The following is a 23,043-nucleotide window of genomic DNA, read 5'->3' on the forward strand; positions in this document are numbered from 1 at the left end:
AAAGAGTCAAGTACCACAATGTTCACTGCAGCACTATTTACAATAGCCAGGACATGGAAGCAACCTAAGTGTCCATCAAGAAATGAATGGATAAAGAAGATGTAGCACATATATATGATGGAATATTACTCAGCCATAAAAAGAAACGAAACTGAGTTATTTGTAGTGAGGTGGATGGACCTAGAGACTGTCATACATAGTGAAGTAAGTCAGAAAGAGGAAAATACCGTATGCTAACACATATATACGGAATCTAAAAAAAGAAAAAAAGAAAGAAAAAAGAAAATGGTCAGAGGAACCTAGGGGCAAGATGGGAATAAAGATGCAGACCTACTAGAGAATGGACTTGAGGATACGGGAGGGGGAAGGGTAAGCTGGGACAAAGTGAGAGAGTGGCATGGACATATATACACTACCAAATGTAAAATAGATAGCTAGTGGGAAGCAGCCACATAGCACAGGGAGATCAGCTCAGTACTTTGTGACCAACTAGAGGGGTGGGATAGGGAGGGTGGGAGGGAGGGAGATGCAAGAGGGAAGAGATATGGGGACATATTTATATGTATAACTGATTCACTTTGTTATAAAGCAGATACTGTTACACCATTGTAAAGCAATTATACTCTAATAAAGATGTTAAAAAAAAAAAGAAAAGATGAATAGAAGTAACTTTACCCTGGAGAAACCCTACCTCAGCCATGTGATCAAGGTCATTAAAAGTCATAAGTCTTGTTGATAGTGTATAACCTAACCCCAGTCTAATTATAAGAAAAGCATCAGACAAATCCCACTTTAAGGATGTTCTATAAAATACCTCACCAATACCTAAAAATGTTGACACCGAAACTACAAGGAAAGTCTGAAAAATTGTCACTGTCTTAGAGGAGCCTCAGGATACATGACAGCTAAATGTGATGTGAGATCATTGATGGGATCCTGAAAGAGGAAAAGGACGTTATGTGAAAAGTTAAAAAAAATTGGAATAAGATATGGACTTTAGTGAATAATAGGATACCAATATTGGTGGCTTGTTACCAAATTTATGATACTAATATAATATGTTAATAATAGGGGAAACTGGGTGCAAAGTATACAGGAAGTCTGTACTGTCTTTGCAATTTTTCTGTAATTAAATTTTGCAATTTTTCTGCAATTAATTTAAATTAAAAATAACATTTATTCTAAAAATTCAATAAATGTCTGCCAAAACACATTAAGAATGAACAACAGGGCTTCCCTGGTGGCGCAGTGGTTGAGAGTCCGCCTGCCGATGCAGGGGACGCGGGTTCGTGCCCCAGTCCGGGAAGATGCCACATGCCGCGGAGCGGCTGGGCCCGTGAGCCACGGCCGCTGGTCCTGCGCGTCCGGAGCCTGTGCTCCGCAACGGGAGAGGCCACAACAGTGAGAGGCTCACATACCGCAAAAAAAAAAAAAAAAAAAAAAGAAAGAATGAACAACAAAAGATTGTCACAGATCTTTCAGATATTAATAAGGGAATGTCATGAACAACTTTATGGTAATACACTTAATATTTAGATACAATGTATAAATTTCTAGAAAACTATAATTTACCAAAAATTACCCAGAAGCAATTTAAAACTGAATAGTTCTTTAATGATTAAAGCATTTGCATTAGTAATGAAAATCTTCCTACATTGAAAGCTGCAGGTACAAAGAGCTTCACTAGTGGTTCTACCAAACATTCAAGACAGCAATAATTCGCGCATTACACTATCATTCCCAATAATTGAATAAGAAGGTACAGTTCGCAACTCATTCTGTGAGTCTAACAGCTTGTTAAAAACTCTAACAAGAGTTGTATAAGACAGGAAAATTACTTGTGAATCTCATTCCAAAGTATACGTGCAAAAATCCTCACAAAGTATCAGCAACAGAAAAAAAGGATAATATATCATTAGATTGTGGTTATTTCAGAAATGCTTGTTCTGTTTTGCTTTAAAATTTTAATTAATGTAATGTACCATATTAAAATGGGAGAATCATAGGATCATCAAAATAGGTGGAGTTAAATCACTTGATATAATTAATAACATAGTCATAATAGAAAGACTTGGCTAAATTTCTATAAGAAAACTAACTTCCTTTAAGGGAATTCCCTGGCAGTCCAGTGGTTAGGACTGTGTGCTTTCACTGCTGAGGGCCTGGGTTCAATCCTTGGTTGGGGAACTAAGATCCCACAAGCCGCACAGTGTGACCAAAAAAAAAAAAAAAAATTTTTTTAAACTTTCTTTACTTGAAAACTGACGGTTACAAAAGATACTTAATGGTGACAATTTCCATTGAAATGTGGAACAACACAAGGAGGCCCACTACCGCCACTTCAACTTAACATTTGTGCTGAAGTCCTAGCCAGCATGGTCAAGTTATATTCATCAGAAAGGGTGCAGGGGAAGATGACATTTTATATATATATATATATATATATATATATATATATATGCACATTATATATATAATTATGCACATAAAAATACAAAATAATATAGAGATAAATTATTAGAATTGATAAGTAAGTTTAGCAAGTTCTCCATAAAAAAACACGTAAAAGAGAATGGTATTTCTATGTACCATCAACAACAGATAGAAAGTGACATTTAAAAAGATAACATCTGGGACTTCCCTGGTGATGCAGTTGTAAAGAATCCACCTGCCAATGCAGGGGACATGGGTTCGAGCCCTGGTCTGGGGAGACCCCACATGCTGTGGAGCAATTAAGCCCGTGAGCCACAGCTACTGAGCCTGTGCTCTAGAACTTGCGAGCCACAACTACTGAGCCCACGTGCCACAACTATTGAAGCCCATGTGCCTAGAGCCCATGCTCTGCAACAAGAGAAGCCACCCCACAATGAGAAGCCCGTGTACCGCAAAGAAGAGTAGCCACAACTAGAGAAAGCCCACGTGCAGCAACGAAGTCCCAATACAGACAAAAATTAAATTAAATTAAAAAATAATTATAAAATTATAGTAATTAAGGCAGTGTGATATTGGTATAGGGACAGTAAAATGGGCAGAACAGGAGAAGGCAGAAATAGAGTTGCTATAATTGTTTGGGTCACCAATTTCCAATGTGGTGAGAGGGGTTTTTCCATACCAACAATTTTTGGGGCACCAGCTGGGTGTCCTACAAGTTATCTCAATTCTGACACTATCTACCTGGAGACAGCATCACATTCCACAGGTTAAGGGCTCAGTTCTACAAGACTGCTCCTGACCCCAACTTCAGAGGCCAGTCTCAAGTCCAAATTATCACCTGTTCTTCTGACCAACCAGCTACAAATCAAAGGTTCCCACAGTCCCCTCTTTGGGCTTGATTAACTTGCTACATCAGCTCACAGAACTCAGAGAAACGTTTTACTTACTGGATGGATCACCGGTTGGTTATAAAAGGACATGACTCAGGAACAGCAGGATGGAAGAGATGTATAGGCAAGTCATGTGGGAGGGGGTGCAGCGCTTCCAAGCCCTCTCAAGGCACACCAGTCTCCCCAAATCTCCACGTTTGCCAAACCAGAATCTTTCCAAACTCCGTCCTTTTGGGGTTTTATGGAGGTTTCATTACATAGGCATGATTGATTAAATCATTGATCATTGGCAGACTGAATTCAACCTTCAGCCCCTCGGCCCTCCCCAGAGGTGGGGGAGGTTAGTGAAAGGTCCAACCCTCTAATCACGTGGTTGGCTCTCCTGGCAATCAGCCCCCACCCATAGGTTTCTTAAGTGCTCTCCAAAAGTCACCTCATTAACATAACAAAACACCATTATGGCTCTCATCCTTAGGAAATTCCAAGTGTTTTAGGAGCTCTGAGCCAGAAACAGGACAAAGACCAAATACATACTTCTCATTATAAATCATAATATCACATAGAACCTTGCATAAATGGATATTTGATTTTTGACAAAAGTAGCACTGCAGAGGAGTGGGAAAAGGTCAGGTTTTTTTTCTTCTTAAATGGTGCTGAGACAATTGGGTATACACAGGGAAAAAAATGAAATTTAACCCTGATTTCGCCACACACACATACATCAATATACACAATCCCTCCTCATTATTTACAGATTTGGTACTTGTGGATTCATTTGCTCACAAAATTTCATTGTAATCCCAAAATCAATACTTACCGTGTTTTTGTGGTCATTTATGATCATGCACTGAGTGGTGAATTTAAGTCTTTCAACACAGACATTGCCAGCTGAGGTCGAATAAGGCAATGCTCTCTGCCTTATTTCAGCTCTCATACTGTAAGCAAGTGTTCTTTTCAAGGTCTATTTAGCGCCATATTTCTTGCATTTTTTTTTTCGCTTGTTTTCAGTGATTTTGCTGTCTAAAATGGCCTCCAAGCACAGCATTGGAGTACTGTCCAAGTGTTCCTAAGCAGGCTATGATTTGCTTTATGAGTATTAATAAACTTTGTTCAGGCATGAGTTACAGTGCTGTTGGCCGTGAGTTTGTCAACCTAAATAAACCTAGGAGGCAATAATCAAGTAGAAAGCATTTATTTGTGTCGATTTAAAAAATACACAACGTGAGAGTTGCAAGTTAAGTTTTATTTGGGGCAAAATGAGGACTGGAGCCCGGGAGACAGCATTACAGATAGCTCTGAGAAACTGCTCCAAAGAGGCAGGGCGGAAGGCCGGTATATATGTGATTTTGGTGAAGGGGGAGTACATGCAATAGAGCACATATTTTTTTACAGAAGGTTTCTGCTTGTCTCGTGCAGGTTACTGCTAGTCACAAGGAGCAGTCGTCACCATGAAGGCTTTTAGTGCTTTTCTAGATACGAGGAGATGCAAAAATTGGGCTCATAAAATCAGCTCCTGGAAATATCTAACTATCTGAAGGCCTGTTCTGCCAGTTTTTCCCAGAGCACAGAGTGCCTCATTTCTGCTCTCCACCCTGAACTGCTTTCAGGGTGTGTTGAAAGTCAGCAGCTGCAGCAGCACCTGATTTAATCCTTGTAGCGATAGATGGCAAGTACCAATGGTGAGTGCCAATTCGTAGTTGACATTTGAGATCAAAGAAGTGCAACTGGGGCACACAGATTCGGGTTGCAACCCAAAGTGTCTCACCAGGGCGTAAAAGTCAGGAGCTTTTAAAGGCAAAGAAGAGGGTTTTGCATTACAAGGAATTTTAATTGGAATTAGAGGCAGAAGGGAGGTAAAGTTCGTTACTGTGACAAGTTGCAGGTGTTCTTGCCGACTCCCAGTCCTTGGTTTGTAGTTTGACCCAGTTCAAAAGTTCATGGCTCTGAAACCGTGCAACACAAATTGGGACTTGAACCCACACGCTGGGACTCGAACCCAGCCAGAACCCAGATTGGGGTTCCACCCAGTTGGGACATGCATAAAGTCCACCTTGGTAATGGCCTCCCAGCTCTATTTTAAGACCCCTTAACATAAGTGACTCCATTTTATTTCACATTTCACAAGTTCGCAGTTAATGAGCCAACGATTTGGTATATCCAGAAAAAGGAAGAGGAAATTTGTCCATCTTTACATCAGGCAGCTCTGGAAAGTGCTAAAGTAACAGCTATAGTGTGTGATGATGCTATGGAAAAGATGGAAGAGTGGTTAAGTCTGTGGATTTATAAGATGATAACCAATTAATAAAAGCATAGTGGGCCTCAATGTTGTGAGGCTGAAAGCCAAAGAAATTTACAGTCAGATTACTCAGGGTTAGGAAAATATTAAACCCTCTTGACTAATCCTGGCTGACTGGCTTGCTTGTTTCAAAAGGCAATATGGTGTGAAAAACGTTAAACTTGTAGGTGAGGCAGGTTCTGCAGGTCAGGAGGCTGTGGAAGAATTTTAAAAGTATCCACTAAATGTTGTACAGGAAAAGAGTAATGGGAAGAGAAGATTTACAATGCTGATGAGACTGGCTTGTTTTAAAAGGACATTGGCAAAGAACCTATACAACACAAATGACACTTCAGTCGGTGAAAATGTCACCAGAGACCCGTAGGAACCTAATCCTGTATTTTTCCTAAAAGCATAGTTCATCATTGGCTAATTCAGTGTTTATGGTGACTTTGTAGAACATAACTATTGTGAATAATGAGAATCAGGTATATATATTTATATATAATCTTACAAATCAATAAGGAAAAGACAACAAAGACCTCTACAGAAAAATGAACAAAAGATTTGAACAGTTCCTTCAAAACAGAGTAATTCCACATGTCCAAAGATCATTTGAAATGGTACTCAACTCAGGAAAATATAAATTAAAACCACAGTACCAGAGGCCTTGCAGATGCCGCCGCCCTGAGCCTCCCGCGCTGCACACCTTGGTCAACTCCATCGTGTTCTTCGACATCGCCATCCAGGGAGAGTCCTTGGGCTGCATCTCCTTCGAGCTGTTTGCAGACAAAGTTCTAAAGACAGCAGAAAGCTTTCGCGCTCTGAGCACTGGGAAGAAAGGATTTGGTTACAAAGGTGCCTGCTTTCACAGAATAATTCTGGGATTTATGTGCCAGGGTGGTGACTTCACACGCCATAATGGCACTGGTGGCAAGTCCATCTATGGGGAGAAATTTCATGACGAGAATTTCATCCTGAAGCATATGGGTCCTGGCATCTTGTCCACGGCAAATGCTGGCCCCAACACAAACGGTTCCCAGTTTTTCATCTGCACTGCCAAGACTGAGTGGTTGGATGGCAAGCATGTGGTCTTTGGCAAGGTGAAAGAGGGCAAGAATATTGTGGAAGCCATGTGCTTTGGGTTCAGGAATGGCAAGACCAGCAAGAAGATCACCATTGCTGACTGTGGACAAATCTTATAAATCTGAATTGTGTTTTATCTTAACCACCAGACATTCCTTCTGTAGCTCAGGGGAACCCCCCTTCACCCCCATCTGCTCGAAATATCCTATAATTTTTGTGTTCTTACTGCAGTTCTTTCGGTTCCATATTTTCCTTATCCCCCTCCAAGTTTAGCTGGATTGCAAAGTTGTTTATGATTATGAAATAAAAACTAAAAAACAACAACAAAAAACCCGACAGTACAAGATCATTACCCACATTCCAGACTGGCAAATTTTTACAGTCTGATAATATCCAGTGGTGAAAAACATATAATTCTAATACTCTATCAGTGGACGTGTGCAATTAATATAACCACTTTGGAAAACAGTTAGGAATTATTTAATAAAATTGAAGACACACGTACTCCGTAGCCCAGCAAGTCCACTCTTGAGTAAATACCATAGAAAAGTGCTTGTATATATGCATCAGTTTTCTTAATAAGTATGGAAAATGTTAGAGCTCAGAGCAGCCTCCAGAGAATGGTAATGTGCTCTAGTCTAGAAGTAACTGAGATCTTTTTACCAGATTTGCTCTATTTTTAAAAGCATAACAATTTTCATTTTCTTAGCTTAAGATTCCATTTAAAATATTTTAAGTGTATTAGCATATTAAAATGTACAGAAAGCTAAGGACGCATTCCCCTGCTGTTGTTATGTTAATGGACATGTCATTTCTCATTTTAAGTTTTATTGTCCTTACCTATTAAATAGCGATGAGCCAATTCCATTAGCTAGAAATGTATTAGCAAATAACAGAATACCTGAAGAACAGTGGTTCAAATAGGAGTTATCTTCTCTCACAATAACAGAAATCCAAAAATGAGCAGGCAATGTTTGAATTAAATTGTCTTTGAATTAAAAGACTTAGTCCTTTGAATTAAAGGACTAAGGCTTTTTGTGTTTCACCATCATTACTGTAGGGGAGTAAAACTTGCCACCCCAAAATGTCTCTTTGGCATGCGGATTATTTGGAGCTGAAAACAATCAAGGCCCAAAAGACTCAGGAAGAACCTTTGACTTTCCCCCTAAGTGCCTAAAAGAATGTAGATAGAGGACCTGTTCCAGGAAGGGAGCTATCCCTAAAGATAACTACAATTACGAACTAGGTGTGTGGACAGGGACGGACTTAGCTAAGTCTGTTGGTTAAAATTCCTTTCTGTGGCCCAATGTCTCTGCCTGGCCCAGCAAACATTTATTTACCAAACATTTGCTTTTCCATCTCTGTGTCAATTGCCTTTCTCCCCCGTGAAATCCCAAACCACTAACTACATCAACATCCTCTTTTGTTTTTAGCTGAGGATGGTATATAAGGTGAGGGTTTCAGCCATGTTGGTGAGTTACTCAGTGTTCCTGGGTCTCTTCCATGCATACATGTTATTAAACTTTGTTTGATTTCCTCCTGCTGATCTGTCTCATGTCAATTTAGACTAGCCAGAAGAACCTAGAAGGGTAGAGGAAAATTTCTTCCTCCCCAACATTACCATGTGGCTGTACGATGGCTCCTGTACTTCCAGGCATCACATCTGTGTGTTATAGGCAAAGAGGGTAAAGGAATGAGGCTAAACACATGTTACCTGTCCTTCTTTTCATCAGTAATCAAAATGATTTCTCAGAACACTACTTAGATTTTTCTTTCTTTCATCTTTTTGGCAAGAACTATGCCACAAAGTCAGTCTTGGTTGCAGGGGAGACTGGAAAACAAGAATTCATCTTTCCAGCCTCTGGAGTAGAAGAATGTAAAAGAGAAATGCTTGAGGAATGAACACTGTATGAGCCAATACAATGCCAGGTACACTCACCTTACCTACCCCAAAGGGTTGTTATGAGGATCAATTGTGCTGTCAGATTTGAAAACCTTTAGAATTTACAAAGTACTAAACACATGTAAGAAATTATTATGCTCATCTTTTGGAACGAAGTATATTTGGTATGTTAGTGAACACACATTATGATTCAATGATTAATTACTGAGAAAAAGATCTTCTATGCAAATATTATACTAGATGATTTAAATCTATCTATTTTTATCTATTTTGAACATCAGCTAGCAACTGCTAGCTTGGGACTTTGCTCAGGATAGGATATCTCTACTTAATGAACCAATGTAAAACATTCCTTTCTTTTCTGGGAGATGAATCTGGAAAGCTTGTCATATTATTTGTCTCTGACTAAAGATTCTACTGCGGTTGGATGGAAGGCAAAGAGAAAATATTCCCTATAGAAATAGGCAAAGGAAAACTGATACTGATTTTTAAGATAAATTCAGAGCAAATCTCACAGGCTCTGGGTATATCTAGGTCACTGGAAGAAAAAAAAAGACTGTAGCACTTTGCTGACAGATAAGAGAAATATAGTTATTTCTTATACATGGTTATTAAATGGATTCAGAAATTTTTATTATGATACCAAGATTATTTCAACCAAGTAGGAACTACATACATATATGAACAGAATGCAAGAAAATAATTTTGACAATACTATGCATTTAAATCGGTTTTGAATAAGGAATTTGTGGTTAAATTAACTTTAAAATCCCAAATAAAATGACTTCCAAATTCCAATCATTTCAAAGTGGCAGCTACTTCACACATGGTTATGTGGTCCAAACAGAATACAGTGAATTCGTCAGTGGTTATTTCTCTCTCATCCAACTCCAAAATCCTTCAAGGTACCGCAGGGCCATTCTAGGCGTTTTCAGAATTACTAGCCTTAAGTATTGACTGAAGTGGTAATTTAGCAATCTCAACAAATGAATCCAATGGACTAGAAAGAAGAATACCTTCATTAGTTAGGAGTAAATAATAAAGTCAGCAATAACGTCTTTAACTACTTAATCAGTCAACAAAGATATATTAAGCACCTAATACGTGGCAAGCTCTACGCTAGGCACTAGGGATACAATGGTGAAAGAAAAGACATATCTGCCATGTCTTTTTATGCTACATACAGTGGAGGGTAAAAGACAAATTTTAAACGTACACTCAAATGATATCGTTCTTAAGTGCTTAACACAATTCCTAGCATATAGTACTCATTCAATAAATGTGTACTACTACTATTGATGATATAAAAACAAACAAATGAATAGTGCTATGAAAGCATAAAGTAGGAGGACTAAATCTATTCTGGAGAGGTCAGAAAATGCTAGATCTGATATTTAAAGCAAGTTCTGAAGGGTGAGTAGGTATTAACTCAGCAAAAAGAAGGCATACACCTTATTCGTTTCTAAAATGAACACTATATGCAGATTGCTCTATTCTCTGATCCCTAAAAATTTCTTACAGTTACACGCTGATAACTTTGCTCAAGTCAATATCCCCTATTAAATGCTTTCCCTCCACTTTTTCACCAGTTCTGATCTCATTTCTTTTTCAAAGCCTAAATCTGTGGAATTACTCTGCAAAATTATGCCTTATTCCAAAAGTGACATTTGGTCTTAATCATTAGTTATCTAGGAGCTAAGATATTTGGAATGTATCAATAGATGTGGTACTTTATTAAATAAGTCTTAAGTGTGTGCAACCGGACTGTAAAAAGAAAGCCAGAAAAGGACAGAAATAAATATTTGGAGAAACACTGGTGAAGAATTTTCCAAAATTAGTGACAGCAAACCAGAGACGCAAGAACCTCAGAGAATAAAAACACACACACAAACCTCGAACAAATATAAGCGTATCATACTCAAAAACAAGGACAACTTCCTATTTCAGCTTCAACATGTAGAGAGCTTAGAAATCATCATTGCCATACATACAAGAAAAAAACTGAACAAACTGAAAACCAGTGACTTTCCTTGGAACCATTAGAGAATAAAAGTTGTAGGGCAAACCACTATCCCAAAATCTGGAGAGAAAGAAGAAGAGTTGAGATCAATTTACTTGAATTAGATGCCAGTAGAGTCATAAAGTGATAAGAACACTTAAACCATAACTTTGAGAAATTACTGGAAGCAGTGTGTAGACTAGTTTGAGAGCGAGGAATCCTTAGGGACTGCAGTCTTAGGGAGGCGTCCACACTTGTGAGTTTTACCTCCAGGGATCCCACCAAGTTCTCATGTTAAAAAGCCAAGAAAAATTCTTTCATTTCTATAACAAGGGTGGGGGAAGTAACCAAGACCCAACTCTATGTTGTTTACAAGAAACTCACTCTAAAGGCAGAGGTTAAAAGTAAATATATGGAAAAAATATACCATGCAAACATTAAGCAAAAGGAAGACGAAGTAGCTATATTAATTTTAAATGATGCTGACTTTGGAACAATAAAAATTATCAGGGATAAATAGGATCATAATCATAAAAATGTCAACTCTCCAGGGAAATAAAAAGACGTGTGTGTAACTTAACGACAGAGCATTAAAATTTGGGAGACAAAAACTGTTAGAACTGCAAGGAGAAATAGAGAAATCAACTATTATACTTCAACAACTGTCTTTCAGTAAGAATATAGTTAACCTGAACAGCACTAGCAATCAAACTGATCTAATTGACTTTTATAGAATACTCTATCCAGCAACTACAGAATACGTGTTCTTCCCAAGCTCACACAGAACATCTGCCGAGACAGACCACATCCTGGGCCATAAAACATACCTTACCAAATTTAGCCTGCTGTATAGCACAGGGAACTCTTCTCAATACTCTGTAATGGCCTATACGGGAAAAGAATCTAAAAAGAGTGGATATATGTATATGTATGACAGATTCACTTTGCTGTACCCCTGAAACTAACACAACATTTAAAATCAACTATACTCCAATAAAAATTTTAAAAAACCTTACTTTACCAAATTTAATAGGAATTATGCAAATTATGTTCTCAGAGAGCAGTAGAATTAAACTAGAAATCAATAACAGAAAAATACTTGGAAATGTCCCAAATATTTGGAAGTTAACCAACACACTACTAAATGACATATGGGCCACAGAAAAAGTCTCGAGAAATTTTAAAGTATTTTGAACTAAATTAATATGAAAATACAACCTATCAAAATTTGTGAGATACAGGGAAAGCAGTGCTTACAAGGATGTTCATAGTCTTCAATGCATATATTAGAGAAAAACAAAGATCTACAATCTATAACTTATGCTTGCATCATAGAAAGCTAAAGAGAGAAGAGCAATTTAAACCTAAAGCAAGTATAAGAAAGGAAATAATAAAAATTAGAATAGAAGTAAATGAAACTGGAGATAGCAAAATAACAGAGAAAATCAAATAAATCAAAGCTGGTTCTCTGAAAAGTTCAGTGAAATTGATAAACATCTTCCATGCTCACCAAGAAGAAAGAAAGAAGATGCCAAACACCGATATCAGAAATTAAAAGAGGTACAGCAGAGATTGGCACAACGTTGTAAATCAACTCTACTTCAATTAAAAAAGTTAAAAAAAAAATTAAATAACCCCAAAACAATAAATAAATAAATAAAATTGATGCAAAGAGAGAAAGTTAAAAAAAGAAAAAAGGGGCCATAGCTATTGATCCCAATGAACATACATAGAACTTTCAATTATGAGGATGGGGAGTCTGTCTTGGTTTTAATTATACAGTGCTTTGGACACATGAAAGGTTGGAGAGAAACAAAGAAAGATGAAGGTAACAGTTCTGTTTTATAGTAGTACTAATCAACTGGAATAATGAGTACAAAAATCCGTTGAAAATAGAGATAATAATAAAGTACCAAAGAATATTTATTAAGAAAAGTTCAGGAAAAGTATTAAGTAAAATGCAAAAATTTACACTGAAAACAATTAACTCATTTAACAAACATCTACTGAGTACTTACTATATGTCTGACACCATTAGAATTTCTTGGGTTATAGCAGAGAATAAAACACTCAAATATCTCTGCCCCCATGGACTTTACATTACATTGAAGAAGAGAGGTAATAAGCTGTCAACATATATAATAAGAAAATTGTATATTAGAATTTGATGACTGCTATGGAAAATTGAAATATGGAGAGAGATAAAAGAGTAGGGATATGGCTACAAGTTTAATACAACACAGAGTGGTCAGAGTCAGCCTCGTTGTGAGGTTGAGAGTTTAGCAAAAAAATAGAAGGAGGTCTTGAGGCATAAAGTAATACAGATATCTGGGGGATAATGTTTCATGGCAGAGGAAACATGGCACAGGCATTCTAGGAAAATCAAGTTCAATGTGGCTGAAGAAGAGTGAGAGAAATAAAAGGTTAGGTCATATAGGCAACAGGGGATCAGATCAAATAGGTCTTTGTAAGACCTTGTGGAATTTTTTACTTTACTTTGATTGAAAAGAAAAGCCATTAAAGAATTTTGGGGAAGAAGATTAATACAATATAGTTTTGTTTTTGTTTTTGTTTTTTCGGTACGCGGGCCTCTCACTGCTGTGGCCTCTCCCGTTGCGGAGCACAGGCTCCGGACGCGCAGGCTCAGCGGCCATGGCTCACGGGCCCGGCCGCTCCGCGGCATGTGGGATCCTCCCGGACCGGGGCACGAACCCATGTCTCCTGCATCGGCAGGCGGACTCCCAACCACTGCGCCACCAGGGAAGCCCTATAATATAGTTTTAAAGGGATTATTCTGGCTACTGTGTTGATCACAGACTATACAGAGGCAAGGGTAAGATGCAGAGAATCCTGTTAGGAGGCAATTTCCAAGATTTTGGCCTGAGCAACTAGAAGGATGGAGTTGCTAACAGCTGAGACGGAGTAAGCTCTGGGTGAAGCAGGTTCATAAGGGAAATACTAGGAGTTCAATTTGCAATGTGCTGAATTAAAGAAGCTTATTAGATATCCAAGTGGAGACGTAAACAGTTGATATACTATTATAGTTTAGAGCTGGAGAAAGTAGACTGAGGGATGTAAATTTGGGAGTTGGTATCGTAGAGCTATGCTTCTACATGAGATAACCAAGGAAGAGAGAGGAGAGATGAGGACCAAGGCCTCAATATATTCAAAATTTAGAAGACAGAGGAAGAACTAACAAAAGAGACTTAGAAAGAATGACCAATAAGGTAGAAGTAAAGCCAAGAGAGTGAAATGGAATGCCTAAGGATTGAATCCAGGAGTATATGCATATTTAACTCTCTTTATGAGAAGATTTACTGTTGTAAAAATGTTCATTTTCCCCCAAATGCATTACAGTTTTAAGGCAAGTAAACAGGGAGAGACTAAAAATCCCAGCATTATATTTTCCCCCAGCTTTTTATTTTGAAAACTTTTTTAAATACTCCAATGAATACCTGTATAACTTAATCTAGACTCACCAATCGTTACATCATACCATACTTTCTCTTTTTGCTGACCCATTTGAAAATAAATTACATAGATCTTGACATTTGACCCCTAAATACTTCAGCCTGTAATTCCCAGTAATGAGAATACTTTCTTACATACAGTAAGAAAGTTACTGTAAATTCAACATCATCTAATATCCGGTGTAGATTTGTATTTCCTCAATTATCTTCGGAATTTTCATTTATAGGTATTTAATTTTCAATCCAAGGTCAAATCTAGGGTCATATTTTGTCTTTGATTATTATGTCTCTTTAGCTTCTTAATCTAGACTAGTGTTCCTGACTTTATTTCTCCTATGATAGTGATAATTTCGAAGAACCCAGGTCTATTGCCCTTTAGAATGTCTCATGTTCTCAATTGTCTGTTTCTACATTAGTAGATTCAGGTTAAACATTTTGACAAGGACTTTATATGATTTCCTATATTTCTTATATCACATCAGGAGACATATAATGTCAAATGTCCCATATTGGTGGTAATAATTTTGAATACTGGATTAGAAGAGTGACTGCCAATTCTCTCCATTTTAATAGTATCTTTGTTTCTTTGTAATTAATAAGTAATCTTTGGGGTAATATTCAAGGCTATGTGAATACCTCATTGCTCAATAACCTTTCATGCAATTGGAATCTTTTGAATATACTTGATTGAATCAAATATTACATTGGGAATTGCACAGTGGCAATTAAAAAATTCTATCATCATTTCTTATGTAATTATTAGTTGGCATCGGTACAAAGGAGATTTCCCTTTTGTCCTTCTCTCCCTTTTTTTAAGGTATCATGATAGACTCATGTTTTCTTTTAATCCATATATTATAATCCATTGTAATAATTATTCTTTTTTGAAGTCAGTAGAATATAATCAGCATGCATTGTTAGAGCTCATGCAAAAAAGAGGTAAAACTGAGATAAATTCCAAAGAGATGAATAATAAAGCCATTATTAACACCACTGAAAGATCAAACTTTTATTTAGCATGAGATAAAAACACCTAACAGATATATAAGAAGACAAAATATGTGGCTCAGATTCTTTGGAGAAAATTTTACATTTGAGGAAAAATTAATATATATATAAATGCAATGTATACTACAGAGACAAAAATTTCTTCTAGAGAAATAAACATAAGATTTTGAGATTAAATTAAGTTGCAAAATAATACACAAACACACACAATGATCTTGTTATTATACATAGAATGAACAACAAAATTTCTATGTACTGAAGTGAGAATAAATTACATTCATGTGTGTATATATTTGCACAGCTGTGTACTGATTTGTTTGAGCATGGAGAAGGATATCCCAGGATATGTACCAGGCTATTAACATTGAGTAGTATCCTTGGGTGAATATAGTGGGTTGTAGTAATGGGAAAGTTTTGACCGGAAGCAGAATAATGGAGGAACGTCATTACTTATCTGTATTTATTTTTGCAGTTTCTCTAGCAACAATGACCATATATTCCTATTGAAATAACAATGTTAAATAAGAAAATATATCTTAAAAGACGAAAAATATTGGATTATCACTTTTTCACTTTTTGTGATCTTACAAAAGGTATTTAACTTTTCCTCTTCAGGTGTCCTTTTATGTAAGCAAAAGAAAAAATTTATTACTAATAAAAAGAGCAATAGCAGCCTCCATTTATTTATTACTTATGAGGACTCAGCTACTATGTTTCATGCAGTTATATGGATTGTCTAATTTTATTTACCGCACAATAATAATAGAAACTACTATTACTATATTAAAGGGTTGTTGAAAAGATAAATGCTCACATATATGTGTTTTTTTAATTTAATTTTATTTATTTTTGTATACAACAAGTTCTTATTAGTTATCCATTTTATACATATTAGTGTATACATGTCAATCCCAATCTCCCAATTCATCACACCATCACCCCCCACATATATGTGTTTTAATCATGTAAGCTGATAATCAGTATATAAGTTAAGGGGTTATAAGTATCATGAAAGTACTTTACAGCATAACAATACATGATAATAGGTTGTATGCTTATGTAAGGCCTACATATTTGCTGCATAAGAAGATAATGTTAGAAACCATCCTACTAACTTGTTGCCTTTACCTTTTGCTACAAAATTCCTTTTATTCTGCCATAATGAAGGATCACTAGTGAGTTTAGGTTTTATGAGCAGGCATTATAGTGCACACTAAGTACGTTATCTGAGAACCTATAGCATGGTTGAGACATAAAACACAGTTATATAAGAAAGCAATTGTCTGGGTGGAGAAGAGGGAATCAGTGCCAGAAGTATATCTGCTGTCACATTTGTTCTGTATGACCAAATATAGCATAAACTGAATACGATTCATTGAAATGTGAATTGTTTCCAATACTACAAAGCTTCAAACACATTGATGATATTATAATTATCTACCTAGAAAAATCTAAAGGATCATTAGGAAAACTGATAAGTTACAAAGTAGTTCAGAAAAGTGTATAGACAGAAAACAGGTATACAAACATTTAACAGAATCTGTATATACTAGTAATAATCTTTCGTAAAAGGCAACAGAATTAAGAAGGCATTTACAATAGAAAGAAAAAGCAAAATGCTGAGAAATAGGTTTATCATGAATGGTTAAAACCTATGTAAATTTAGGTGGAAAAACAATCATTTTCCTGGAAAGGATGAATCTAGGTGAGACTGGGGTAATTTCTACATAATTAGTTTGATATTTAATTAATTTATATTAATATATAAGTTAAAATTCCAATGAGGCTTTATTGGTTATTTGAAAAAAGTTGTTTGATAAGATATTACCTGCATGAATATGGATAAGGTTAATCAAGATAAACCACCGAAAACAAAAAGAATGAAAATCTCTGGTATATCAGGCAGGAAATCGTATGGCAAAACTGCAGTGAATAAAAAGAGGCACATCTGCCTCGAAATTCAGAGAAAGAGAGAGAGAGAGATCACTGAGAGAACATGAATGCATAAAATATTACTGAATGAAATTCACCAGGCAGGTTAGCACTGATTATGGAAGAAGTATAGTATGAAAGATATGTACCTGTGGGGATTGAGGATTATTTTTTTTATAAGTTTGCTTATTTTTGTGAGAAAAGATTACACTTGTTATTTATAATATCAACATAAACACACATGTATGTAAGCATATATGATGTATTTGTGTATGCGTGTGTGTTAACCTTAGAGCAGACACTGAATGTAAGACTTTAAAGCAGTCATTTAACCCCCACAAGCCACACTTGTGCCTTCTGTGAAAATCCAGTAATTGCTCTTGAAATTAAATAAGAAAAAAATTATTAAGTTTTACTTAATGGTTACATATCAAGCAGGGGCTTAGTAACTACATTTAGGTGTTATATAATATATATCACTTAGAAAATCCAAGCAAACGACTAAAAGGTGAGGTCTACTGGATGAATACTTCAGTAAGAAAGGCAGAGAGCAGAAAAAAATTAATGGCATCCCAAAGGCACAAGTATGCACGTCTGAGAAGGAGAGGAGGAACTACGGAGACATAGAGAATGATCACGTTTCTGGTAAAAATTCAGCTCCAAATGCCAGGCTTACCTCTTTGGGTTTCTGTTGGTTCGAGAACTGGTCCCCTTACATGGAGGGCAAGGAGAGAGGGAAGGAAGAGGTAGGCCGCCCCAGATTGGTAGGCGGCAATTTACTGAGTAAGGGAATTTACATACAAGGCTTGTCTCCCAGGGCTGCATCCCCACTTGCTTGAATCTTAAAAGTTCATATAGAGGACTTAACGGGGTTCAGTCATATATTCAGGCCAGATGGTCTCAGCAACACCTCGCTCTCTCGAGGCTGTGTCCTTGGAACAGCTCCCACTGTGGGAACACTGGGCAGAACGTATCTTCCAAGGGCGGGGAGGGGAGAGGAACCTCTGATTGCTCTGAACCAGCTCACGGGTCAAGCAGCAGTCACATCCTTCTCCAGGAGCTCCCCCAAGTTTCCTTCTTCCAGATCTTGTTTCTATAATATCTCCCTGCTTTGTTAGATGATTTTTTTGTTGGTTTGTTTTGTTCAATTTTGGTTTCATTTGGTAATATTAGCGGTGCTCTTTGAGAAGAGTGGCACAGATTTCCTAGTCTGCAATTATTCCAAAGGGATGTCCATACATAGAGTTTCAGATGGATTATGCTCACTTCATTTTCACAACAAAGCTATATTCTCGAAACGTACTAATTCCCTAGTAAATATTTTATAATGACTGTATACAGCATAAAATGAACCAAATATTTTGACGCTTTCATTGTACAGCAAACCAACAAATAAAAAATTCTTTTGGCTGTGTAAATAGGTATAATGTCTATGTACAAATAAACGTGACTGGGTTTTTTTGAGCATGGAGTAGGTTGTGGAAGGGTATGTATGAGAACACTTGCCATAAGAACATTGGGGTGCAAACTGCAATCAGAAGGGTAATGAGGGACATCAATAATTTCTCTGAACCTAGTTTTCTACTGTGTCTCTAGCAATAATAACCAGATATCTTGAAAATAAATAAGTGTAAGAGAAAAAGACATGTTTAATAAACATCTTAGGAGAATTACTTTTTTCCAGCATCACTGAGATTTAATTACAAGTAAAAATTTATATCTTTAAGGTGTTCAAAGTGATGCTTTGATATATGTATATATTATGAAATGACTACCACAAACAACCTAATTAACATATCACCTCACATAATTACCATTTTTTTCTGTGAGAACAATTAAAATCTACTCTCTTAGCAAATTTCAAGTTTACAATATAGTATTAAGTATAGTCACCATGCTGTACATTATATCTTCAGAATGTATTCATCCTGCACAACTGGAACTTTGTGTATTGGTAATTCCCTGGTGGTCTAGTGGTTAAGACTCTGTGCTTCTACTGCAGGGGGCATGGGTTCCATCCCTGGTCCTGGTCAGGAAACTGAGATACTGTATGCCGCGTGGCGCAGCCAAAAAAAAAAAACCAAAAACAAAAACACGAAAAGACGTTCAACATCATTAGCCATGAGGGAAATGCAAATTAAGACTGCAATAAGATATCATTACATACCATTGGAACAGCTAAATTAAAAAACAGTGATGATACCAAATGTTAGCAAGGATGCAGAGAAACTGGATCTCTCATATATTGCTGAGGAGAATATAAAATTGTACACCTGCTCTGGAAATGTTTGGTAGATAATTTTAAAACTAAATATACACTTACCACATGACTCTTCAATCTTCCTCCTCAACATTTATCCCACAGAAATAAAAATTTGCCTACAAAAACTGTTGTATGTGAATGTTCATAGCAGCTCCATTTATAATAATAAAAAAGTGGAAATAACACAAATGTCCTTCAATGAGTGAATGGTTAAACAAACTGTGGTACATATATACCATGGAGTGTTACTCAGCATTACAAATGAATGAACTATTAATACTCACACAAGTTAGATGGAGCTTAAGGTTATTACACTGGGTAAAAAAAACAGAACCTCAAAATATTACATATTTATGATTTCATTTACATAACATTATCTAAATGAAAATAACGTAGAGGTGGAAAACAGATTCCCAGGGTCTAGACATGGAGGTGGATGAGGAGTGTGTGACTGTAAAGGGGTATATGATAGAGTTCCTTTGTGGTGATGGAACAATTATGTATCCTTACTGTGGTAGTGGTTATACAAATCCATATATGTGATAGCATTTCATAGAACTTACAGACGCACACATACACACACACACAGAGAGAGAGAGAGAGAGAGAGAGAAATGAGTGCATGCAATAACTAATGAAATCTGAATAAAGTCTATAATCTAATTGATAGTATTCTACTAAAGTCAATTTCCTGATTTTGATAATGTACTATGGTTACGCTACCATAGTACCTACCATATGGTAGTATGCTACCATAAAGGGAAGCTGAATGAAGGATACAGGAATTCTTTGTACTATTTTCACAATCCATTATGAATGTAAAATTACTTCAACATATAAAGTTAAATAAAAGTGAATAATAATGAAAATAATTAGAACAATAATGATAATTTGTGTTAGTATTAATTGATGGATAATCTCATATGATCCTCACAGCAATCCTATGATTTAGAAAATATTATTAATTCTACATCACAGGATTGCCATGAGGTGTCAATGAGGAAGTCTTTTGGAAAATTAAAAGCAGCATAGAATTATAAGCCATTATATTATCACAACACATCTCAAATTTTTGTATACATCCCCTATAACAGTACACAGCCATGCACACACACTTATATAGACACATTTACAAATCAAAATGGCCAATTTCACATATCAGAAAGGAGAAAACTCTGTCTTGGAAAGATCTTGCATTTCCTTTAATTTAGTCATCCTAGAATAAAAGGCTGTCATGAATTTGTCAAATTAACACTTGTTAAGTGGAGCACAGAGTGTTGGATCACAGCAGAATTTGAAATAGAGAAGTTTATTACTCACAGGTCCTGGAGGAATTACCGGGCACCCCTTGAGGGGTCACATAGGGAGGTCAAGGCAGAGTGCAGCCAGAGGGAGAGACAGGATCTAGGGCACATGCCTTTATTAGGGTCCATGGGTGGAGTGCTTTGGGGTTTCCAGGTTACAGTGGGATTGATCAATTCAAGTCAAAAGAGTGGAGTTTTGGTAAGCCCCATGGGTGTCTTATCTAAAGGGCACGTAAGAGGGGAGACTGTTGATCACAAGGACGCTTGGGGAAGTTGTATCAGGAACTTATATTTACTTATAACTTTGCCAGCTGCTATGTAGGGCATGTGCTTGCATGAAGGACTAGTGTCTGTGTAAGGCCCCCTCAGGCCATTTGGTTGAACAAAATGGATGCCAAGGCAGCAATATCATGGAGTAGCTTAGCTAACTTTTCAACAAAAGCACAAAGTGACACTTTCATAAATATGGAAAGCCAATATTTAGATTAATATCTAAATTTAAAATATTTCATGAAATCCTTAAATAAAGAGGGTATAGCAGGCATTTGAAACACCAGATCCTCAATGATATTGTAATGCTACAATAATGAAAACCTTGTACTATTGGCTCAATTAATGACAAAGATCAATATACTTAACTGAGAGTTGAATTGCTCTTGCATAAAGTAGGTATTTAACAGAAGTAAACATCCACAGATATATTGTCAATTTATAACATAGCCAAACTCAGTCCATGTGTGTTAAAATTTAGATTCTAAAAAAATTAAAATTAAAAAAAGTCATCATTATTTACAATTGCTAAGACATGAAAGCAACCTAAGTGTTCACAGATAGATGAATGGATAAAGAAAATGTGGTACATATCTACAATGAAATATTATGCAGCCATAAAAAAGAAGGAAACCTTGCCATCTGTGACAACATGGATGGATCTTGAGGGCATTGTGCTAAGTGAAATAAGTCAGACAGAAATAATCTCACTTATATGTGGAAGCTAAAAATAAATAAATAAAACCAAATTCATGGAAAAAGAGATCAGATTTGTGGTTACCTGAGGCAGAGGATGGGATTGGGAGAATTGGATGAAGGTGGTAAAAAGTCATACACTTACAGTTATAAAATAAGTATTGGGGATCTAATATAAAACATGATGATTATAGTTAACATTGCTGTGTAGTATATTTGACAACTGCTAAGAGAGCAAATAATAAAAGTTCTCACAAGGAAAAATCATTTTTTATGACCATATGAGGTGATGAGTGTTAACCAAACCTCTTGTGGTAATCATTTTGCAGTATATATGTGTCAAGTCATTATGTTGTAAGCCTTGAAATTATACAGTGCTCTTTGTTAATTATATCTCAGTAAAACTGGAAAAATAAAATAATTTTCAACACCCCCCCACAAAAGAAAAAGGCATTACTTACTTTCACCCAGATGGAGGTTCATGGTGAGTTATTTAATGAAAAAGATGGATTATGTAAGATTAATTCTACTTGGTAAAAATGCTATTTTGTTTCAAGGTCTCCAGTGGGTCACCGGATCAAGATGTAGCCTTAGTCAAACTCTATAACCTCCCTTGGAAAATTACTCCAAACTGATTACCTGAAAGCTCAGGTAACAGCCCAGCTAATGGACAGGTGTTGAAGTCAGTGAGAAAAACACACATGATCCCATGTTTTCAGAAGCTACCAAGGCCAAACTTTATGGACTGGCTTTGAAGAGACAGAGAAACATAAATGCTGTTATCATCACAATATTTGATTCTATACAACGACTTGCATGAATTCATGCGATTTTGCAGTATTATATATATTTCTAAATGTGTCAAATGTTGAATAAAATGAACTAGGCAATTAATATTGATTAAAGAAGAAGTATGAAATGAAGGGTAATGGAGAAGGTATTACTTTTGTTTTTTTATGTTCCTTTGCCTGGTGTCACTAGCAATGGTGAAAAATAATTTGCAATGTTATTAAGAAAATTATTATGAAAAATAATAAAATAATTGATACCATAGATCAGTTATTTGATATGCTGTTGCAAATAAGAAAAAATGATAATAATGATAATCATTAACACTTGATGCTTACTTACATTTTCTGGCAGAGAGCTTAGTTCTTATATGTAGATTATCACCCTTGACCCTCACAACAATCTTACTCTATAAAAATATTATGAATTGTATATCACAGAATTTTCATGAGAATTCAGTGAGGCAACATATGTAAAGACTCTTTTGGAATCTGAAAAGCAGTAACAGAAACATAAACGGTTTTATTTATACTATCACAAAATTAAATTTCATTAAAAATACACATTTAATAATCACATTTGAGGGAGTTCCCTGGTGATCCCTGGTTAGGACTCTGCGCTTTCACTGCCACTGGGAAACTAAGATCCCACAAGCGGCACGACGCCGCCAAAAAATGTTTTTAAAAATCATATTTGATTTGTTGTTTAGAATTCACTTTGCTATCT

At 36.2% G+C, this 23,043-nt stretch overlaps 1 pseudogene; it reads left to right on the forward strand.

Annotated features, from left to right (window-relative positions):
* Nucleotides 1–6,218: 6,218 nt before the first annotated feature.
* Nucleotides 6,219–6,803, forward strand: LOC137217314 (peptidyl-prolyl cis-trans isomerase A pseudogene; annotated as a pseudogene).
* The last annotated feature ends 16,240 nt before the right edge of the window (nt 6,804–23,043 follow it).

Source organism: Pseudorca crassidens, chromosome X (assembly GCF_039906515.1).
Source record: "Pseudorca crassidens isolate mPseCra1 chromosome X, mPseCra1.hap1, whole genome shotgun sequence".
NCBI lineage: Eukaryota > Metazoa > Chordata > Mammalia > Artiodactyla > Delphinidae > Pseudorca > Pseudorca crassidens.